The sequence below is a fragment of the Schistocerca serialis genome, chromosome 1 (genome assembly GCF_023864345.2).
Source record: "Schistocerca serialis cubense isolate TAMUIC-IGC-003099 chromosome 1, iqSchSeri2.2, whole genome shotgun sequence".
NCBI lineage: Eukaryota > Metazoa > Arthropoda > Insecta > Orthoptera > Acrididae > Schistocerca > Schistocerca serialis.
In genome coordinates this window covers 1090353480-1090374263 of record NC_064638.1, presented here as the reverse complement: position 1 = coordinate 1090374263, position 20784 = coordinate 1090353480, and the positions used below count along the sequence as shown (strand labels likewise).

Below are 20784 nucleotides of genomic sequence, written 5' to 3'. Positions count from 1 at the left end.
ACACAAGGGTACATAAACATATAGCGGAATAATACAAAAGGAAAGGACAGGGTTTGTTGTACTGCAGTATTTTGCAAACAAAACTTTCTTTATTTCTCGGAGATCTCCCTTCATTCGTCATTATTCCCAAAAAGTCCTATCTAAGCCTGCTTTCTGTATTCTGTTCATATTTCTTTCAAAATAATTATTTCTGATTGTACAATACTCATTTGGGCCCAAATCTTTTTCATATAACTTTGCAATGCATTCTTTACCTATTCTCCATAGTCAGTTTCTTATATAGTCTACCCCCTCTTAAGCTAACTTAAATCTACTGAGCTCAGATGCTAAACTAAGGAACGAGGCAATGCAGCAGCACAAAACAATTAATACAAACAGCAATGAAAAGAATGCAAAATGGCAAAGCCAGCAGCAGTAAATGTAATAACTTATATCTAAACATGACAAACGCACAAGCAGAAAAAATAGTACACTAAAGACAACAACACAGATAAGGGAAATGTATATTCACATCTTAATATCTATGCAATTAAAGTGGTGCACCACAACAACTGATTGTAAAAAGAAATATTACCATGTACTTGAAAAGAAAATTATGTGTTACTGTTACTAGTTCCTTCTTATTGTTCTTTCCTTTCCAAGTGCTCCTTTTTTAAAGAATGTGGATCATAAAATAATTATTTAATAGATCTGTTGACAGAAAGTGTTCACATTAGCAAATGCATTTTATTTTATAAAAGCAATGCTGCAACACAGCTGGAAACCAGATATCAAGTGGAATAAGCAACTACGAAAAGCAAAGTATAAAAATATAATTCAATAGTCATGTGACATTTCATAAGTCAGTAGAAACTCTCTCAACGCTCGTAGAAAGACGCTTGTCATAATCAGGTGTGCAGATGTAAAAAATATTTCTCGTCATTTCATTAGGCATTTCAGTAATTAGCACAAAGTGCGAGTAATCATATGTTTTCAAGTAACGAGGGTGTCGCATTAGCGATGAAAGGCACACCCTAATGGCTTGTTCTCCAGGTGTTTGACACAGCTGTGTGCCCACAACGCATTACAAAAATCATATGTTTTCAAGTAACGAGAGTGTCGCATTAGCGATGCCCTCTACAAAGGAATGTCAACAGCGAGTTTAATGGCCTCCATTTTCTTACTTCTCCACCTAATGGCTTTTTCTCCGGGCGGCTGGTCCAGCTGGGCGCCACAACGCATTACGTGCAGGTGGTCACTTAACTTTCGTACGGAAATATTTACGACAGCAGTTTCCGCTACAGTGACAGTCTCACATAAAAATTTCACAGGTCGAAAATTTGCGTTACAAATCTGTAGAAACAAAATGCTATTGATATAACAGTGTCCAAAAAATTTTCGTCTGCATTGTAATACATTCACGCATATACACACACATTTCATAACTCTTAAAGTACGATTCTTGGTTTCCAACAACCTTTTCCACAAATCAGAGTCCCTAAACACTACTCATTATTCCTTACCTCATTATACATATACATATTCGTCGACACTTCTTCAATATTTCATCATGAGAAATACGTAGCATAATAAACATTCCTCAACAACATAATACACATCGTCGTCGTAATAATAACATCATAACACTTCAGTCAAATCTCAAAATCGTCGTAACTTCCTCCAATAATTTCGAAGCCTAAAAAAATTCTCTGCTCATGTCAATAGTGTCATCTGCCTGAAACGTACTTTAAAAATCATGAATCCATACCAAATACATCATTCAAAGCTCTCATAGTATCACAATGATTAGGAAAAAATATGAACAGATCACACAGTACAGACAAAATACAGTTTCATAAGTGTGAAATTATCCAACTCTGCAATTGCGTAAACATCTGTCACTGACGTATTAAAAAAAATGTTTGTTTCTCTGTCAAATAATCAGATAGCTGTGTAATTGTGTGTTAGAGAAATATGGTACCGAAGTGTAAAGTTGTATAAGCAAATACCATATTAGCTAGGGCTCCTTGTGCTTGCCAAACACATGGTACACAAAGTGAGCGTGTACCCCCCTGAGGATTAATGTAATTATACCCTCAGGTGCTACAGATTATTGCAATGGAATGAAATGTATCACGGAAAAACTTTGTATCATTGTATTTCAAATATCTTTGAAAATAAATGTTTTTAGTACAAAATTGATCACTCAAATACGTGTCCTGTAGCGCTAAACATGCGTCTTGCTGTAAGATAATCTCTGTGGAAGTGTCGTAGTTATCGTCCCCCAAAGCTAAGTTCTGCAGAAGTCAATGTACTGACCTCATGATAAACAAAGTGAAATGCTTTGCGTATAGATATCATACTTATTACGCTTATTGCCGTGATGAAGAAAGTACTGTGCTGTAACGTATTGTTGTGCTACAGAAAAGGCTGTCTCCTTGTAGCTATACCATAAAAGTTACTACTAAAACATGTTTTACTTTCCAGAATAATACAGAAAAACTGTGCAGATATAAAACAGAAACACCGCAAAATCAACATTGTAAATTGTCACTCATTAGTAGCGTCGTGATAAAAATCGTGTAGCTGTCACATAAACTAACCACTGTGTCACCTGGTATCTCTCAGAAAGCACCTTGAATCCATAATGTATTTGCAAGTAAACCAAAATGTTGCATTAAAATCTCATTAGCAGTACTGGTAAATGTTCTAAGTATGTGAGCCTTATAGTCGTTACGTAAACGTGCAACTAACAAGCAAGAATGTACACACACAATAACACTGTGTCGTCTGTTCACAATAACAATGCATTCGTAATTTCTGTTTAAATAAGTTCTCTTGGTTCTTGACTGGATATTTAACTTCAAACATTGTTGCATATTAACAGATTCTAAGTCTGACAAAGCATACTAGTAATGTAAAGTGAAAAGTTATATGACAAAGACAAAGTTAAACAGCACATTATCATTTAATAAACGGTTTTACATGTGAAATGTGGTGTAAACCTTTACTCTTCCTAGTACGCAGAGTTTCAGCTTCAACGCAATTATCGTGCGGTATACGTCGTTAAACAATACTGGAATTTTTTCTTAAGGTTAGCGTCTATGTGCTTTTTTCTCTGAGCCAGCCGGCGCAAGCAGCTGCCTGCGGTGCGAGTCATTGTCTGTCCCTTTGTTGGCGCGCGTCGTTATTGGGATTAGGAGACCTAGCTTCTACAAATTCACCTTGTCGAAAGTGCCCTGCTCTGTTTGAATTCCGCCAGTTCTGATGAAATTCAGGTCTGTCGTTATGATTATCTCGTCTGTCGTCATGTCGGTAGATTCCGTAGTTTCTTCCTTGTCGGTCACGTGGTGGAGAATTTCTCCCTGAATCGTAACTGCGCGCTGAACTGTTGCTGTGTTTGTCTCTGGTGTTGTTCCATTGTGTCTAACTTTTGAAGATTTTGTTCCATTGTGTCTAACTTTTCAAGCTTTTGTCCCATTTGTTGCATTAATTGTAATAACAATGCACTGGTGTCTGAAACATGTTCCTCAGTGCTTTTCGGCAGTGAATTTGCACCAGCAACATTCACATTTTGACAAGCGGAAAATGTGTCTTGACTCATTTGAGAAAACGGTGAGAACCCAAAACCTGAGTCTGTAGTATTTGCAATATTGTGTTCTGTCATTCCCGATTCCTGAGGCGAGCTGTTGCCGACCAATCGATCGATAACGCTTCCCTGTTCACTACCTGTTTCACTGTCTACACCATTGTTTGCCGCCCGCTCCATTTCCCTATGTGCAATTACCAAATTACTACTTTGGGACATTAGTTAATTCATTACCCAGTGGTGCTGGCAAGCTACGCTCGTCGTCACTATCATTTCTCAATTTACTTTGGAGCCTAGTGTTACGTTTTTCACACGCCATAATTGTCACAATATTTCACACGATAACACAGAAAAGCACAATTTGAAGTGCAAAAATAGGAGAACACATTAACATAGCACTGAAAATGATATCTAGTTAATTGCAAGCGTAGCTGCGAAAAACTTGCTGCAAATCTACATGCATGCCACAACTGTTTTACTGTACAACAATGAAAGGCTACAACTACAAAGGGGATTCTCTCTACAATTACGCGCTAGCAATAAACAAAAGCTACACTAAATACACAAACTACAAGAAAAAATCAGAAGATTCCAGTGAGGTATCCTGGCAGGGTCGCCATATGAAACTTCCCCTTTGAACAATTGTACACGACTGTGCTTTCACTGACACACAATATTTTGTTAGCGCAACGCAATCTGACTTTCAAAAAATTCCCTACAAAAGAATGGCCCTGACTAACATTAAACTATACCTTTCACAAATTACTTACCTCACAAAAATCTTCGCTGCTCAAGCTACTGCAATACAGCGAGCGCCACTACTGCCAGCTAAATAAAAGATTCAAACTATGGAAGGCACTAACTACTGATATGGATAGTTAGCAAATGAAAGATATTAATAGAGAACAAACAATGTATTTACCTTGATATCATCATATATAAATATAGCAGTTCATGACAAATTTCAAACCTCCGCCATCTCTCTCCCCACATCCACCACTGCTGGCGGCTCACCTCCAACTGCGCAACGCTACGCGCTGTTCACATCCAGCTGCCTAACACTACAATGGCGAGTATTGCAACAATGCAAAGCAGCCACAGACTGCACACAGCACAGCCAGTGATTTTCATATTGAGCGCTACGTAACGTTCCCAATAAGAAAACATAAACAGCCTACTTACATAGAGAAAACATAAACAGCCTACTTACAAAATAAGTGAACTGGACATGAGCCCGACACTTCGCCTAAAGATGAATGGTAAACTCGTCGAAACGTTGAGACAACACGACGCCACAACTCGGCTGACAGATCAAGAAAAAACATAACAAAATTGAAATCGTAACACATCAGCCACTGTTTCCACAAATTATATGAATATCTCGATTCAGTAACCACGGTAAGCAGCCACTTTCATTGATCTGCGTGACCAGTAGTAATGTCGTGTAAACAGGATTGGCTAAAATGGCTCTGAGCACTATGGGACTATACAGCTGAGATCATCGGTCCCCTAGAACTTAGAACTACTTAAACCTAACTAACCTAAGGACATAACACACATCCATGCCCGAGGCAGGATTCGAACCTGCGACCGTAGCGGTCGCGCAGTTCCAGACTGAAGCGCCTAGAACCGCTCGGCCACACCACCCGGCTAAACAGGATTCAATATTTACTGTTAGTGTAGTTAAATACTTCCTTTGAAAAATACGGTTGTAATCAAGTGAACAAGTTGCCGTATCAGATAAACAGCAACCACACTCATGCTCTTAAATTAAGGATAATTGCAGAATGTGGTGCCACACAATGTGGCACTACACAAAACTCGCGCTAATAGCATAGGCACATAGGGAACACACACGACGCAGATTTGTAAGTCCGCGGTATTGGTGATAAGTTGAGAAAACACATGTGGTACAAAACGCCACTGTTTCCTGCGCATGCACCCCAACATCAGTATGGGATATGATCACCATGCACACGTACACAGGCCGCACAACGGATTGGCATACTCTGGATCAGGTGGTCGTGCATCTGCTGGGGTATAGCCTCCCATTCTTGCAGCAGTGCCTGTCGGAGCTCCTGAAGTGTCCTAGGGGTTTGAAGACGTGCAGCGATACGTCGACTGAGAGCATCCCAGACGTGCTCGATGGGGTTTAGGTCTGGAGAATAGGTAGGCCACTCCCTTCGCCTGATACCTTCTGTTTCAAGGTACTCCTCCACGATGGCAGCTAGGTGGAGCCGTGCGTGATCATCAGTCAGGAGGAAGGTGGGACCCACTACACCCCTGAAAAGGCGGACATACTGGTGCAAAATGACTTCCCGATACACTTGACGTGTTACAGTTCCTCTGTAAAAGACATGCAGGGGTGTACGTGCACCAGTCATAATCCCACCCCACACCATCAAACCACGACCTCCATACAGGTCCCATTCAAGGACACAAGGGGTTGGTATCTGGTTCCTGGTTCACTCCAGATGAAAACCCGGCGAGAATCACTGGTCAGTGTATACCTGGACTCGTCCGTGAACATAACCTGGGACCACTGTTCCAATGACCACGTACCGTGGTGTTTACACCAGGCTTTACGGGCTCTCCTGTGACCAGGGCTCAGTGGAATGCACCTTGCAGGTCTCTGGGCGAATAAACCATGCCTGTTCAGTCGTCTGTAGACTGTATGTCTGGAAACAACTGTTCCAGTGGCTGCGTTAAGGGACCGAGCAAGGCTACCTGCAGTACTCCGTGGCTGTCTGCAGGCTCTGATGGTGAGATATGGGTCTTCTTGTGCTATTGTACACTGTGGACGTCCCGTACTGTAGTGCCTGGACACGTTTCCTGTCAGCTGGAATCGTCAGCATAATCTTGAGATCACAGCTTGTGGCACACAGAGGGCCCGTAATACGACCTGCTGTGTTTGACCAGCCTCCAGTCGCCCTAGTATGCTACCCCTCATAACGTCATCAATAAGTGTTCTTTGAGTCATTTTCAACCACACAATCACCATTAGCACGTCTGACATCGTCTGCACACTTACTCTCAGCACCTTACTCTGAAATGCACCAACACACCTCTGCGTATTTGTACTACTGCCAGCGTCACCGTGCGACGACCGCAGGTCAAATGTACCGCATGGTCATACCCCGAGGTGATTTAAACGGTCAAATTGCCCACCAGAGCGTTGTTTCACCATGTATCAGCATTATCATTAATTTATGAGCATGAGTGTATTTAGTACAGCTGAGGCGGTCGCAGCCTTTATCTTAATTTCCTTTTTTTAAATATAACTGCCATAATCACGAATAGCATTAAGTACTATGTTGTTGTTGTTGTTGTGGTCTTCAGTCCTGAGACTGGTTTGATGCAGCTCTCCATGCTACTCTATGCTGTGCAAGCTTCTTCATCTCCCAGTACCTCCTGCAACCTACATCTTTCTGAATCTGCTTAGTGTATTCATCTCTTGGTCTCCCTTTACGATTTTTACCCTTCACACTGCCCTCCAATGCTAAATTTGTGATCCCCTGAAGCCTCAGCACATGCCCTACCAACTGGTCCCTTCTTCTTGTCAAGTTGTGCCACAAACTCCTCTTCTCCCCAATTCTATTCAATAACTCCTCATTAGTTATGTGATCTACCCATCTAATCTTCAGCATTCTTCTGTAGCACCACATTTCGAAAGCTTCTATTCTCTTCTTGTACAAACTATTTGTCGTCCATGTTTCACTTCCATTCATGGCTACACTCCATGCAAATACTTTCAGAAACGACTTCCTGACATTTAAATGAATACTCGATGTTAACAAAGTTCTCTTCTTCAGAAACGCTTTCCTTGCCATTGCCAGTCTACATTTTATATCCTCTCTACTTCGACCATCATCAGTTATTTTGCTCCCCAAATAGTAAAACTCATTTACTACTTTAAGTGTCTCATTTCCTAATCTAATTCACGCAGCATCACCCGACTTAATTCGACTACATGCAATTATCCTCGTTTTGCTTATGTTGATGTTCATCTTATATCCTCCTTTCAAGACACTGTCCACTCCGTTCAACTGCTCTTCCAAGTCCTTTGCTGTCTCTGACAGAATTACAATGTCATCGGGAAACCTCAAAGTATTCATTTCTTCTCCATGAATTTTAATACCTACACCAAATTTTTCTTTTGTTTCCTTTACTGCTTGGTCAATATACAGATTGAATAACATCGGGGAGAGGCTACAACCCTGTCTCACTCCCTTCCCAACCATTGCTTCCCTTTTGTGCCCCTCGACTCTTATAACTGCCATCTGGTTTCTGTACAAATTGTAAATAGCCTTTCTGTCCCTGTATTTTACCCCTGCCACCTTCAGAATTTGAAAGAGAGTATTCCAGTCAACATTGTCAAAAGCTTTCTCTAAGTCTACTAATGCTAGAAACGTAGGTTTGCCTTTCCTTAATCTTTCTTATAAGATAAGTCGTAGGGTCAGTATTGCCTCACGTGTTCCAATATTTCTACGGAATCCAAACTGATCTTCCCCGAGGTCGGCTTCTATCAGTTTTTTCATTTGCGTGTAAAGAACTCGCGTTAGGATTTTGCAAGCTGTGACTTATTAAACAGATAGTTTGGTAATTTTCACATCTGTCAACACCTGCTTTCTTTGGGATTGGAATTATTATATTCTTCTTGAAGTCTGAGGGTATTTCGCCTGTCTGATACATCATGCTCACCAGATGGTAGAGTTTTGTCAGGACTGGCTCTCCCAAGGCCGTCAGTAGTTCTAATGGAATGTTGTCTACTCCCGCGGTCTTGTTTCGACTCAGGTCTTTCAGCGCTCTGTCAAACTCTTCACGCAGTATCATATCTGCCATTTCATCTTCATCTACCTCCTATTCCATTTCTATAATATTGTCCTGAAGTACATCACCCTTGTATAGACCATCTATATACTCCTTCCACCTTTCTGCTTTCCCTTCTTTGCTTAGAACTGGGTTTACATCTGAGCTCTTGATATTCATACAAGTGGTTCTCTTTTCTCCAAAGGTCTCTTTAATTTTCCTGTAGGCAGTATATATCTTGCCCCTAGTGAAATAAGCCTCTACATCCTTACATTTGTCCTCTAGCCATCCCTGCTTCGCCATTTTGCACTTACTGTCAATCTCATTTTTGAGACGTTTGTATTCCTTTTTGCCTGTTTCATTTACTGCATTTTTATATTTTCTCCTTTCATCAATTAAATTCAATATTTCTTCTGTTACCCAAGGATTTCTACTAACCCTCGTCTTTTTACCTACTTGATCCTCTGTTGCCTTCACTACTTCATCCCTCAGAGCTACCCATTCTTCTTCTACTGTATTTCTTTCCCCCATTCCTGTCAATTGCTCCCTTATGCTCTTCCTGAAACTCTGTGCAACGTTTGGTTTAATCAGTTCATCCAGGTCCCATCTCCTTAAATTCCCACCTTTTTGCAGTTTCTTCAGTTTTAATCTACAGATCATAACCAATAGATTGTGGTCAGAGTCCACATCTGCCCCTGGAAATGTCTTACAATTTAAAATCTCTGTCTTACCATTATATAATCTATCTGATACCTACTAGTATCTCCAGGATTCTTCCATGTATGTAAGTACTTCCACGTATGTAATTACTATAGTGATAGTTTATTGTTAATGTGATTTAGTATGGCCGAGCAGTTCTAGGCGCTACGGTCGCAGGTTCGAATCCTGCCTCGGGCATGGGTGTGTGTGATGTCCTTAGGTTATTAGGTTTAAGTAGTTCTACGTTCTAGGGTACTGATGACCACAGCAGTTATGTCCCATAGTGCTCAGAGCCATTTGAACCATTTGTGATTTACTGATTAAGTTTCTATGATTTGTTTATCTTTCGTTTACCGAGATCCTTACTCGATTCTCAATCTCGATGGGATCTACGGAGGACGATGAATGATTGAATGTATAAACGGACGAAAGTCACGTTGTTAGAAGAGAGGAAGAACATTTGAACGTTTAGAATTTTATAGAGGGTGTAACAAATATGTACTGCACGAATTGCAGGACACATTCCTCACACGCAGACGAACAAATTATGATGTATGAACATGGGTCGGGGAGCGCTTTGTTTCCATGTTACAACTCATTTTCTCCAATTCATTAATTATGGGTAACACACACTAAGAGAAGGCACCAGCATACCATATGCAACTCTTTCTCACAGAAGATATTTAATATTCCCTCCGTATGCACTGATGCATGCGTCAACCCGCCAGTTATGTGGTCATCATTAAGCTACATGTCTTGTACTGACGCTAGGGTCGTCGTGAACTGCATGAAGAATTGCAGCCTCTAGTTAGGGTGCCCTCATCCTTCTAGACCTTTCCCGGTCGCCAGTATCAGGTTTAAATGCCCCATGTTCCCTAACACAACGATAAGTGGCATTAAACGTTTTCCTGCCGGGGCACCTTCATCCTGGAAATCTCTCCTGATACAAACGTCGACCGCGGGTGCCATTACCGACAGCTAATCCCTGTTATCACATGGGTATCTGCCATCTCTGCATTTGTGTACACTGCCACTGGGCGACCCAAGTAGTAGCCAATGTACTTGCAACGGTCGTACTGGTCGCTGAAACAGTTGATGTTACCTGTAAACAAACAATAACGTACGTCGAATGGCAACAGGTACACGTAAAACAAAACACTGACGGTGCACGAAGTAACCAGACGTCACCAAGAGTCCATATTCCCCGTGATTCTAACGTTCTGTTCTTGTGTTTCCTATGATTAATGAGATAGAGAAAATGAACTGTAACATAGAAACAAGGCGTTTCCAGACCCATGTTCATATAACTCTATTTGTTTTTATCAGCAAATGAACATAAAAGTACAATAATTTTACATTAAATGTACATTAAATGTTACATTTAACAGACCTCAAATCGATTCGCGTCTTGCGACATACATCACAAGAAGACGACAAAAGGGTACAAAACAAAAGAAAAGAATGACATAGATTAACAAAGAATGTGAGACAAATATTGTCTCTGTTTTACATAATTATCATCTTTTTAAGAAATAATTACATAATTGAATGAATATTATCCACACGTTCATATTCTACTCGTAATAAAAAATTTATATATCGTGGATGTTATAACCACATGCTCAGATCGCACAGGACTGAGACAGGTTTCTTGGAGGTTATCACCCGTGGCGTCCTTGGAGATTTCATCGTGGATTTAGCCTGAAGTGGTTCAGGAAACCTTGCTTCTGGATGAGTATTCGGGGATTTGAATACATTCAGTCCAAAAGCAGAGTCCATTGACTCAACTACCGCGTCAGCTCGGTCTGTGATCTGTGATTTCATGAAAAATGGAACACTATCTTCGGCTGAACGAGGGCAGGGGAAAGGAATCGGGTGTAGAATTCTTGAGGGAAACGTCCTGGAGTTCGCCTGAAGTGAATTAACAGCCTCAGAGTATTGTGTCTTCGCATCGTAAATGGACTAAAAAAATAGTACAGTCATTTCCACACCTTAAGCTTCTGGAAGGCAGTAGCTGAGGAGACGCTGGAAATTTGGTAGTTTGATGATGTTATCAACAGAGCTAACTTATTTCAATTGCACATGCTGATTCAGAATTGTTGTTACACAGTTATAGGTGTTATACGGAGGACTCAGGATAGCAATTTTTAGCAATAAAACCATGTCCGGAAATGCACCGATGGAAGGCAATACACATCGACAGAGGTCAGTGTCTCATGAGTGGTTTGTGTGATGTCATATCACGTATCATTAGAGAACAATCAAATGAAATGAAGCACAACACCTGTAACTGTTTTATTCTGGATCACCCTGTATAAGGATTGGGATCGAATCATATTTAAGGCATCAGCATAGAACTCGTTATAATACTGGACGATCTCATGCTAAGCTACCGTCCAGGTAATCCTAGAAAACAAGACTAGAACATAAAACGAAAACAAAAACAAAAAAAATTCGCAATTTATCGTTTTAAAATGTGAAGTATTTTTGTACTACTTTAAAATACCAAGAATATTTTATTTGGCAAAACGTTGTACAGCTTATAGAAAAATGCGGTTCATGGGAAACAAGAATGAAAGAAGATTAGAAAATAAGCTGGGGATCGGGAGGGATGGGAAGGAAATCAGTCGTGTTGTTTTCAGAGATACCAACATGCCTTTGCCTTAAGCATTTAGGGAAACCACGAGTAAAACGTAACCGGTCGTGTATCTGGACCGTCGTCTTCCCGAACTTGAGTGTCAACAATCACCACGCTCCACCTCGCTCGGTAACATAAAAAAAGGCAAGCGATCATCAATATAGAAAAACGTTTCTGAGGTATCATGGAGGTCTAATCAGATACCATTTCTTCGACTACAGCTACACTTTCTGAAATACAAACTACTTTCTATGTTGTTCGAAAATCTTTGCTGTTGGCTCCTTCTGTGTGTCGTTTATACTGAAGAGGCAAAGAAACTGGTACACCTGCCTAAAATCGCGTAGGGCTCCAGCGAGCACGCAGAAGTGGCGCAACACGATGTGGCATGGACTCGACTAATGTCTGAAGTACTGTTGGAGGGAACTGACACCATGAGTCCTGCAGGGCTGCCCATAATTCCGTAAGAGTGCGAGGGGGTGGAGATCTCTTCTGAGCAGCACGTTGCAAGGCATCCCAGATATGCTCAATAATGTTCATGTCCGGGGCGTTTGGTGGCCAGCGGAAGTGTTTAAACTCAGAATAGTGTTCCTAGAGCCACTCTGTATCAATTCTGGACGTCTGGTGTGTCGCATTGTCCTGCTGGAATTGCCCAAGTCCGTCGGAATGCAGAATGGACATGAATGAATGCCGGTGATTAGATAGGATGCTTACGTACGTGTCACCTGTCAGAGTCGTATCTAGACGTATCAGGGGTCCCATATGACTAGATCTGCACTCGCCCCACACTGTTACAGAGTCTTCACCAGCTTGAACAGTCCCCTGCTGACAAGCAGGGTCCATGGATTCATGAGGTTGTCTCCATACCAGTACACGTCCATCCACTCGATACAATTTGAAACGAGAGTCGTCCGACCAAGCAACGTTTCCAGTCATCAACAGTCCAATGTCTGTGTTGACGGGCTCAGGCGAGGTGTAAGGCCTTGTGTCGTGTAAAATGGGCCTTCGGCTCCGAAAGCCCATATCAGTGGTGTTTCGCTGAATGGTTCGCACGCTGACACTTGTTGACGGCCCAGCATTGAAATCTGCAGCAATTTGCGGTTGGGTTGCACTTCTGTCACGTTGAACGATTCTCTTCAGTCGTCGTTGGTCTTTCTCCGGCCGCAGCGATGTCGGAGATTTGATGTTTTACCCGATTTCTGATATTCACGGTATACTCGTGAAATGGTCTTACGGGGAAATCCCCACTTCATCGCTACCTCGGAGGTGCTGTGTCCCATCGCTCGTGCGCTGACTATAACACTACATTCAGACTCACTTAAATCTTGACAAGATGTCAGTGTAGCAGCAGTAACCGATCTAACAACAAACGCATGCCTATACCAGTTTCTTTGGCGCTTGAGTGTAGGTGTTCACAGCAGTAAGCTCCTGCAACTTTTAATGTCTATAGTTGCCACATTCTTCTAACGACCATTTCCATTGCCCTGTTGTTATACACTGAAGCGCCAAAGAAACTGGTACAGGCATGCGTACTCAAATACAGCGATATGTAAACAGGCAGAATACCGCGCTGCGGTCGGCAACGCCTATATAAGACAACAGGTGTCTGGCGCAGTTGTTAGATCGGTTACTGCTGCTCAAGATTTAAATAAGTTTGAACGTGGTGTTATAGTCGGCGCACCATCGATGGGACACAGCATCTCCGAGGTAGAGATGAATTGGAGATTTTCTTCTACGACCATTTCAAGAGTGTACCGTGAATATCAGGAATCCGGTGAAACGTCAAACCTCCGACACTGCTGCGGCCGGAGAAAGATCCTGTAAGAACGGGACCAACGACGAAACGACGACTGAAGAGAATCGTTCAAAGTGAAGAAGTGCAACCGATCCGCAAATTGCTGCAGATTTCAATGCTGGGCCGTCAACAAGTGTCAGTGTGCGAACCATTCAACGAAACATCATAGGTATGGGCGTTCGGAGACAAAGGGCCACTCCTGTACCCTTGATGAGTGCACGACACAAAGCTTTACGCCACGCATGGGCCCGTCAACACCGACATTGGACTGTTCATGAGTGGAATCATGTTGCCTGGTCGGACGAGTCTCGTTTCCAATTGTATCGAGCGGATGGATGTGTACAGGTACGGAGACAACCCTCACGAATCGATGGACCCTGTATGTCTTTAGGGAAATGTTCAAGCTGGTGGAGCCTCTGTTACAGTGTGGGGCGTGTGCAGTTCTAGTCATATGGGACGCCTGATACGTCTAGATACGACTCTGACGGATGACACGTACGTAAGCATCCTGTCTGATCACCTGCATCCACTCATATCTTTTGTGCATTCCGATGGACTTGAGCAATTCCAGCAGGACAATGCGACTCCCCATACGTACAAAATTGCTATAGAATGGATCCAGTAACACTCTTCTGCGTTTAGACACTTCCGCTGGCCACCAAACTCCCCAGATATGAACATTATTGAGCATATCTGGGATGTCTTGCAATGTGCTGTTCAGAAGAGATCTCCAGCCTCTTGTACTTTTACGGATTTATGGGTAGCCCTGCAGGATTCATGGTGTCAGGTCCCTCCATCAGTACTTCAGATATTAGTCGAGTCCATACCACGTCATGTTGCGGTTTCTTTTCCGTGCTAGCAGGTACCCTACACGATATTAGGCAGGTGGACCAGTTTCTTTGGCTCTTCAATGTATGAATTTTAGCTACATATTTTTTGAACCCGGAGAACAATTAAAGACAAATTCACCCTACTTGTATCTTCATTAAAAACGAAGCAGAGGTAGGAAATGTCTTGTTATGGCGTCAGTGCGATGTACACTGAAGTGACAAAAGTCATGGTATAGTATCGCATACACAATGTATAAAAGGGCAGTGCAATGGCGGAGTTGTTAATTGTACTCAGGCGAGTCATATAGAAAAGTTTCTGACGTGTTTGTGTTCGCACAACGTGAACTAACATACAACAGAGCGTCGATTATCCGAAGTAATTGGGGGACATGGGTGTTCGGGAAACTGGTTTGTTCGGATAATCGAACTGTACATGTTTATTTGCCAAAAAGAAGTACTGGTACAGTAAATTTATTCATAAAAACAGGCATCTCTTTTAGTATTACAAAATAACATACAAAGGCATCTTCAGTAGGAATATATAGTATGTGGCACAGTTTATTAAACAAAAATATATACATATTACATACGCATTTTGCATGAACAATACACACAATACACAAAATTAACGTTTAAAAAAATTCTTTATTTTGGTCGTCTAAGAAAGCCTACATGCTTACGAGCAACTAAGTCACGTACTTTTTTCATTACAGATATCTGAAACTGGTCACTTTCATCTTGGGCTTCAAACCCTCGCAAGGCAGTATCTAAACTAGTGAACGCCTCAGAAGCTGTTGGTATACTTTCATCTTCACTTTCTGGAGCACTGATTGATGAGATGCTGGCGACGTCATCTTTACCAGTGACGACGTTTACAGTCTCGCTGTCCTGCATGATTTGGTGTCTCGGATCTGCATCATCGATATTCATCCATTCATGAACCTCTTCTTCATCACATTCGTGGCACTCTATTTCTTTTAGCATACCGAGAATTTCGGACATATCATTTTGTTCGTCATTTCTTCACGCAGCAGCACACAAGTGGTCGTAACAGAGCACACATGTGGTCGTAACAGAGAGCAGAAGGTGACTGTTTGCACCGTGAGAAGCTCTTCTTGGGGGCGCGCAATCCTTCAAACTGCGCTGAGCGGCACGCCTCAACTCTAAGCTGGTACAGCTGTTGCTGTGAACAGCTTTGATACTGCCGCTGCTTCTACTGCCAGTGCCAAGCCGACAGAAGTGTGCTGATTGTTGAAACACAGCGACTGGCGGCTTGGCCGGTCAGCAGCGCCTTGTGAAGACCCCATTACAAGCGATGTTCCGCCAGCGGTGGCCCAATGCGGCGACTACTGTGGGAAACTTGGTTTGGGAGTGAGGGGGATGATGGACGGTATGGTGGGAGAGTAACAGGTGCGAGCGAGTACAAAGTTGGGTTAAGCGGTCGTTCGGTTGACCGACGTTCGGATAATCGACGCTCTACTGTACTTTGAACGTGAAATAGTAGTTGGATCTAGACGCTTGAAACATTCCATTTCGAAAATTGTTAGGGAATGCAGTATTCCGAGATCTACAATGTCAAGAGCGTGCCGAGAATATCACATTTCAGGCATTACTTTCTACCACGGTCAAAGCAGTGGCCGATGGCCTTCACTTAACAACCGGGAGCAGTGGCGTTTGCGTAGAGCTGTCAATGCTAACAGATAAGCGCGAAATGATTCCAGAAATCAAATGTGGGACGTGCAACGAACGTATCCATTAGGACAGTGCGGGGAAATTTCTCGTTTAAGGACTACGGCAGCAGGCGACCGACGCGAGTGCCTTTGCTAACAGCACGACATCGTCTGCAGCGACTCTCCTGGGTTCGTGACCATATCGGTTGAACCCCAGATGACTGGAAAACCATGGCCTGGTCAGACGACTCCAGATTTAAGTTGGTAAGAGCGGACTGTAGCGTTCGAGAGTGGCGCACTTATCATGAAACCATGGACCCAAGTTGTCAACAAGGCACTGTGGAAGCTGGTGGTGGCTCCTTAATGGTGTGATCCTTGTTTACATGGAATGGTTGGATCCTCTGGTCCAACGGAACCGATAATTGACTGGAAATGATTATGTTCGGCTACTTGGAGACCATTTGTGGACTTGATGATCGCAAACAATGTCACCGGGCTACAATTATGCGTAACTGGTTTGAAGAACGTTCTGGACAATTCAAACGAGCGAATGATTTGGCCACCCACATCGTTCTACCTAACTCCCCTCGAATATTTATGGGGCATAATGGAGAGGTCAGTTTGTGCACAAAATCCCGCCCCGGCAACACTTTCGCTATTATGGTCGGCTATAGAGCCAGCATGGCTCAATATTTCCACCTGTTGAGTCCATGCTACGTTGAGGTGATGCAATATGCTGGGCAAAAGAAGATCCGAAACGATTTTAGGAAGTATCCGATGACTTTTGCCACCTCAATGTAACTCAGTTTTTTGCTGCTATTATCGATTATACCTTTTAGCAAAACTTTCGGTTAAATTCTGGCACGTGTATGTGAGCGATTGCTTACATCTTGAACGTGGGAAATAATCTTAAATTAGTAAAAAAATATTCCCAGTCTTTTTGCTGAACCATATTTGAATAAAACCTGTTGGGTTACACTACTTCTTCCAACATCACATAATTTCTACGATTAAGGAAACTGCCCTCTTGGAATGTGAACGACTTGCTCCGTTTCTCTTTAAGTTCGTCTACGCCGTGATCTAGTGACACACACACACACACACGCACACACACACACACACACACACACACACACACACACACACACACACACACTCACACATTAAGAATACCGAAAGTACTCTACATAAAGTCATTGCTGTAAGATGATAATTCAACGGCCGCTATGATAACAATCAGTGCTGTGTGACAAAGTTTTCGAGTCTTCAAGCATAATTTTACGCTTGTTTTTTCGTCTAAGTTCACCAGCTCATGATCTGCTAATGTTTCTATTTTTAATGAGTCGTTGGTGTTCTGCTAGTCGCCTTAATCTCCGGTGCACAGGCATATTGCTTGACTTCTTTGTCGTCACAGTGACGTAATCGCCGAGTGACAGATCGACTACTGGCTGTAACAGGACACAAAAGTAGCAGTCACGATGGCGATATTCGAAAATGTGGAAGTCCGCATTTTTACTCCAATTTGACACAATAAAATCAAGAATTATTAATACAAAATTGTCGCCACGATGAATTTCATTCCCAAAGTCCAGTTTGGCTTTTAAACAGTGTTGTCTAGATCGATATCAGGGCTACGGACTAGGTAACTCATTTCATTCACTCACACCATACCAACACACTCGATTTTGATATTCACCCTGTGCAGAGTAGCATTGGTTTGTGTGGAAGAAGAAAGCTTCAAATTTTGCCAGCATTGGCGTCTAGATTACGGCGTTGTTGGTCCAAGGAACTGAAATCAGTGGTCTAAGCCAGAGGTTTCCAAACATTTGCCTTAGCTGGAGGAGGAGGTTAGTGTTTAACGTCCCGTCGACGACGTGGTCATTAGAGACGGAGTGCAAGCTCGGATTAGAGAAGGATGGGGATGGAAACTGGCCGTGCCCTTTCAAAGGAAACATCTCAGCGTTTGCCTAAGTGATTTAGGGAAACCACAGAATGCATGAATCTGGATGGTCGGACGCAGGTTTGAACCACCGTCCTCCCGAATGCGAGTCCAGTGTGGTAACCACTGCGCCACCTCGCTCGGGTACCTCACATGGGCCATATTGGAAGAAGACGAGTATTTATGGCTGCACATAATGTACACAATGACATGGGATTTTTTTACCGATCGTGTGATAGATCTCACTTCTTGGGCCACATTGATACTTGCATTGGACCGCATGTGGCCCGAAGGTTGGACACTTCTGGTCAAATCATTCCACACCATAACACGTGCTTTCCATGGAAGCTTTACATCTGTCTTCAGTCTTAAGACTTGCAGTTTTTATTTATTTCATCATTTTGTGACAAAGAACTTACGTTTTATGAGAAATTTGTGTCAGAAGCTGTATGTATCGTGGTTAGTGGGGATTAAACGACGTTCTGACAATGTGTTCCCTGCAAGTTAGGAACTGAAGTTACTAATCACCCTCATTGCTGAATTATTTGCGTATATGATAATGGAACTTTTAGCGTAGGAAAATAAGAATTTTTTGATTGATTTACTGGGGCGTCCAATAAGTAATGCAACAGTTTTTATCGGCCAGCTTAGGTTGAAAAAAATGCGGAATTTGTTGTGAGACATCGTGGAAAATTCTCGCTTCAGCCCCAACAGTTTTACGAAGTTACGACTGTTATCGGTGCTATGCGTAGCTCTCAAAATGGCGTCTGTAACAGAGGTGTGTTTCAAGCAGAGAACTGCCACTGAGTTTCTTTTGGTGCAGAACCAGAACATCGCAGATATTCATAGGTTTGCCAAACGTCGACGGAGATCTGGCAGTGAACAAAAGCATGGTGAGTCGTTGGGCGAGGCGTCTGTTGTCATCGCAAAGTAGTGCAAACCTGTCCGATATCCCGCGTGCCGCGAGGCTGCACACAGCTGTGACTTCCGCAATGTTGGGAAGTGCAGACGCTCTCATTCGAGATGATTGACGCATCGCACTCAAACACCTCTCTCCACTATCGGACGTCTTGTTGGTAGTGCTGACACACTGGTCCATATGTTGGGGTACTTAATGGTGCGTGTGCTTGATGAATTCCTCATCGCCTAACAGAAGACTATGGAAGTGAGCGTTTGGCGTCATTGGCTGGGAGGCTCCCTGCGGGGCAGGTCCGGCCGCCTTGGTGCAGATCTTAACACATTCGACGACACATTGGGCGACCTGCGCGCCGGATGGGGATGAAATGATGATGAAGACAGCACAACACCCAGTCCCTGAGCGGAGAAAATCTCCGACCCAGTCGGGAATTGAACCCGGGCCCGTAGGACGGCAATCCGTCACGCTGACCACTCAGCTATCGGGGCGGATAACACAAGACCATAATGAGCAACGATGCGGAATTGCTTGCTGTGCAGAACTGCTTGCGTGTTGAGAGGATGATCGTAAGAAGAACTTCTCCATGGCAACTCAATGTCTCCCACAAATCTATACACCCAAGAGGAGCTCACAAAACTTCTTTGGACTGGTCCTCCTCATCCACCCTACATCCCAGTTCTCGCCCCTTCCGGCTTCTATCTGGTTGGTCCAATGAAGGATGCACTCCACAGGAAACAGCACGTGGATAATGGGGAGGTAACTGATGCAGCAAGACGTTGGCTCTGACATTGGCCAGTAGAGTGGTACCATGCGGACATATAGGACCTCCCGCCCACACAGTAAGGATGCGTAAGACCATCGCATTGAACTTAGATTATGTTGAAAAATAGGGTTTTGTAACCAAAAAAGTAGGTAATAATATAGTGCATTGGAATCCTGAATAAAACCAACTGGCTTTCAGAAAATAGTGTTGCATTTCTTATTGGACCCCTTCGTATTAAATTTAGTGGTATATAACTTGTGTAGGCACCAAAAAAAGCAATGGAGCAAGAGAAGAACCTTGTCGTATCGCCAACTTCACAGCACAACATGCAGATCTACATCTACATCTACGTCCATACACCGCAAGCCACCTGACGGTGTGTGGCGGAGGGTACCTTGAATACCTCTATCGGTTCTCCCTTCTATTCCAGTCTCGTATTGTTCGTGGAAAGAAGGATTGTCAGTATGCCTCTGTGGGGGCTCTAATCTCTCTGATTTTATCCTCATGGTCTCTTCGCGAGATATACGTAGGAGGGAGCAACATACTGCTTGACTCCTCGGTGAAGGTATGTTCTCGAAACTTCAACAAAAGCCCATATCGAGCTACTTAGCGTCTCTCCTGCAGGGTCTTCCACTGGAGTTTATCTATCATCTCCGTAACGCTTTCGCGATTACTAAATGATCCTGTAACGAAGCGCGCTGCTCTCCGTTGGATCTTCTCTATCTCTTCTATCAGCCCTATCTGGTACGGATCCCACACTGCTGAGAAGTATTCAAACAGTGGGCGAACAAGCGTACTGTAACCTACTTCCTTTGTTTTCGGATTGCATTTCCTTAGGATTCTTCCAATGAATCTCAGTCTGGCATCTGCTTTACCGACGACCAACTTTATATGATCATTCCATTTTAAATCACTCCTAATGCGCACTCCCAGATAATTTATGAAGTTAACTGCTTCCAGTTGTTGACCTGCTATATTGTAGCTAAATGATAAGGGATCTTTCTTTCTATGTATTCGCAGCACACTACACTTGTCTACATTGAGATTCAATTGCCATTCCCTGCACCATGCGTCAATTCGCTGCAGATTCTCCTGCATTTCAGTACAATTTTCCATTGTTACAACCTCTCGATGTACCACAACATCATCCGCAAAAGCCT

The 20784-nt window shown here is 42.9% G+C and overlaps 1 protein-coding gene across 1 annotated transcript in view; it reads right to left on the bottom strand.

Moving 5' to 3' along the window:
* LOC126455580 (short transient receptor potential channel 4-like) overlaps positions 1-20784 on the bottom strand; it is a 274268-nt gene that overhangs the window by 109314 nt on the left and 144170 nt on the right. The window lies entirely within an intron of this gene.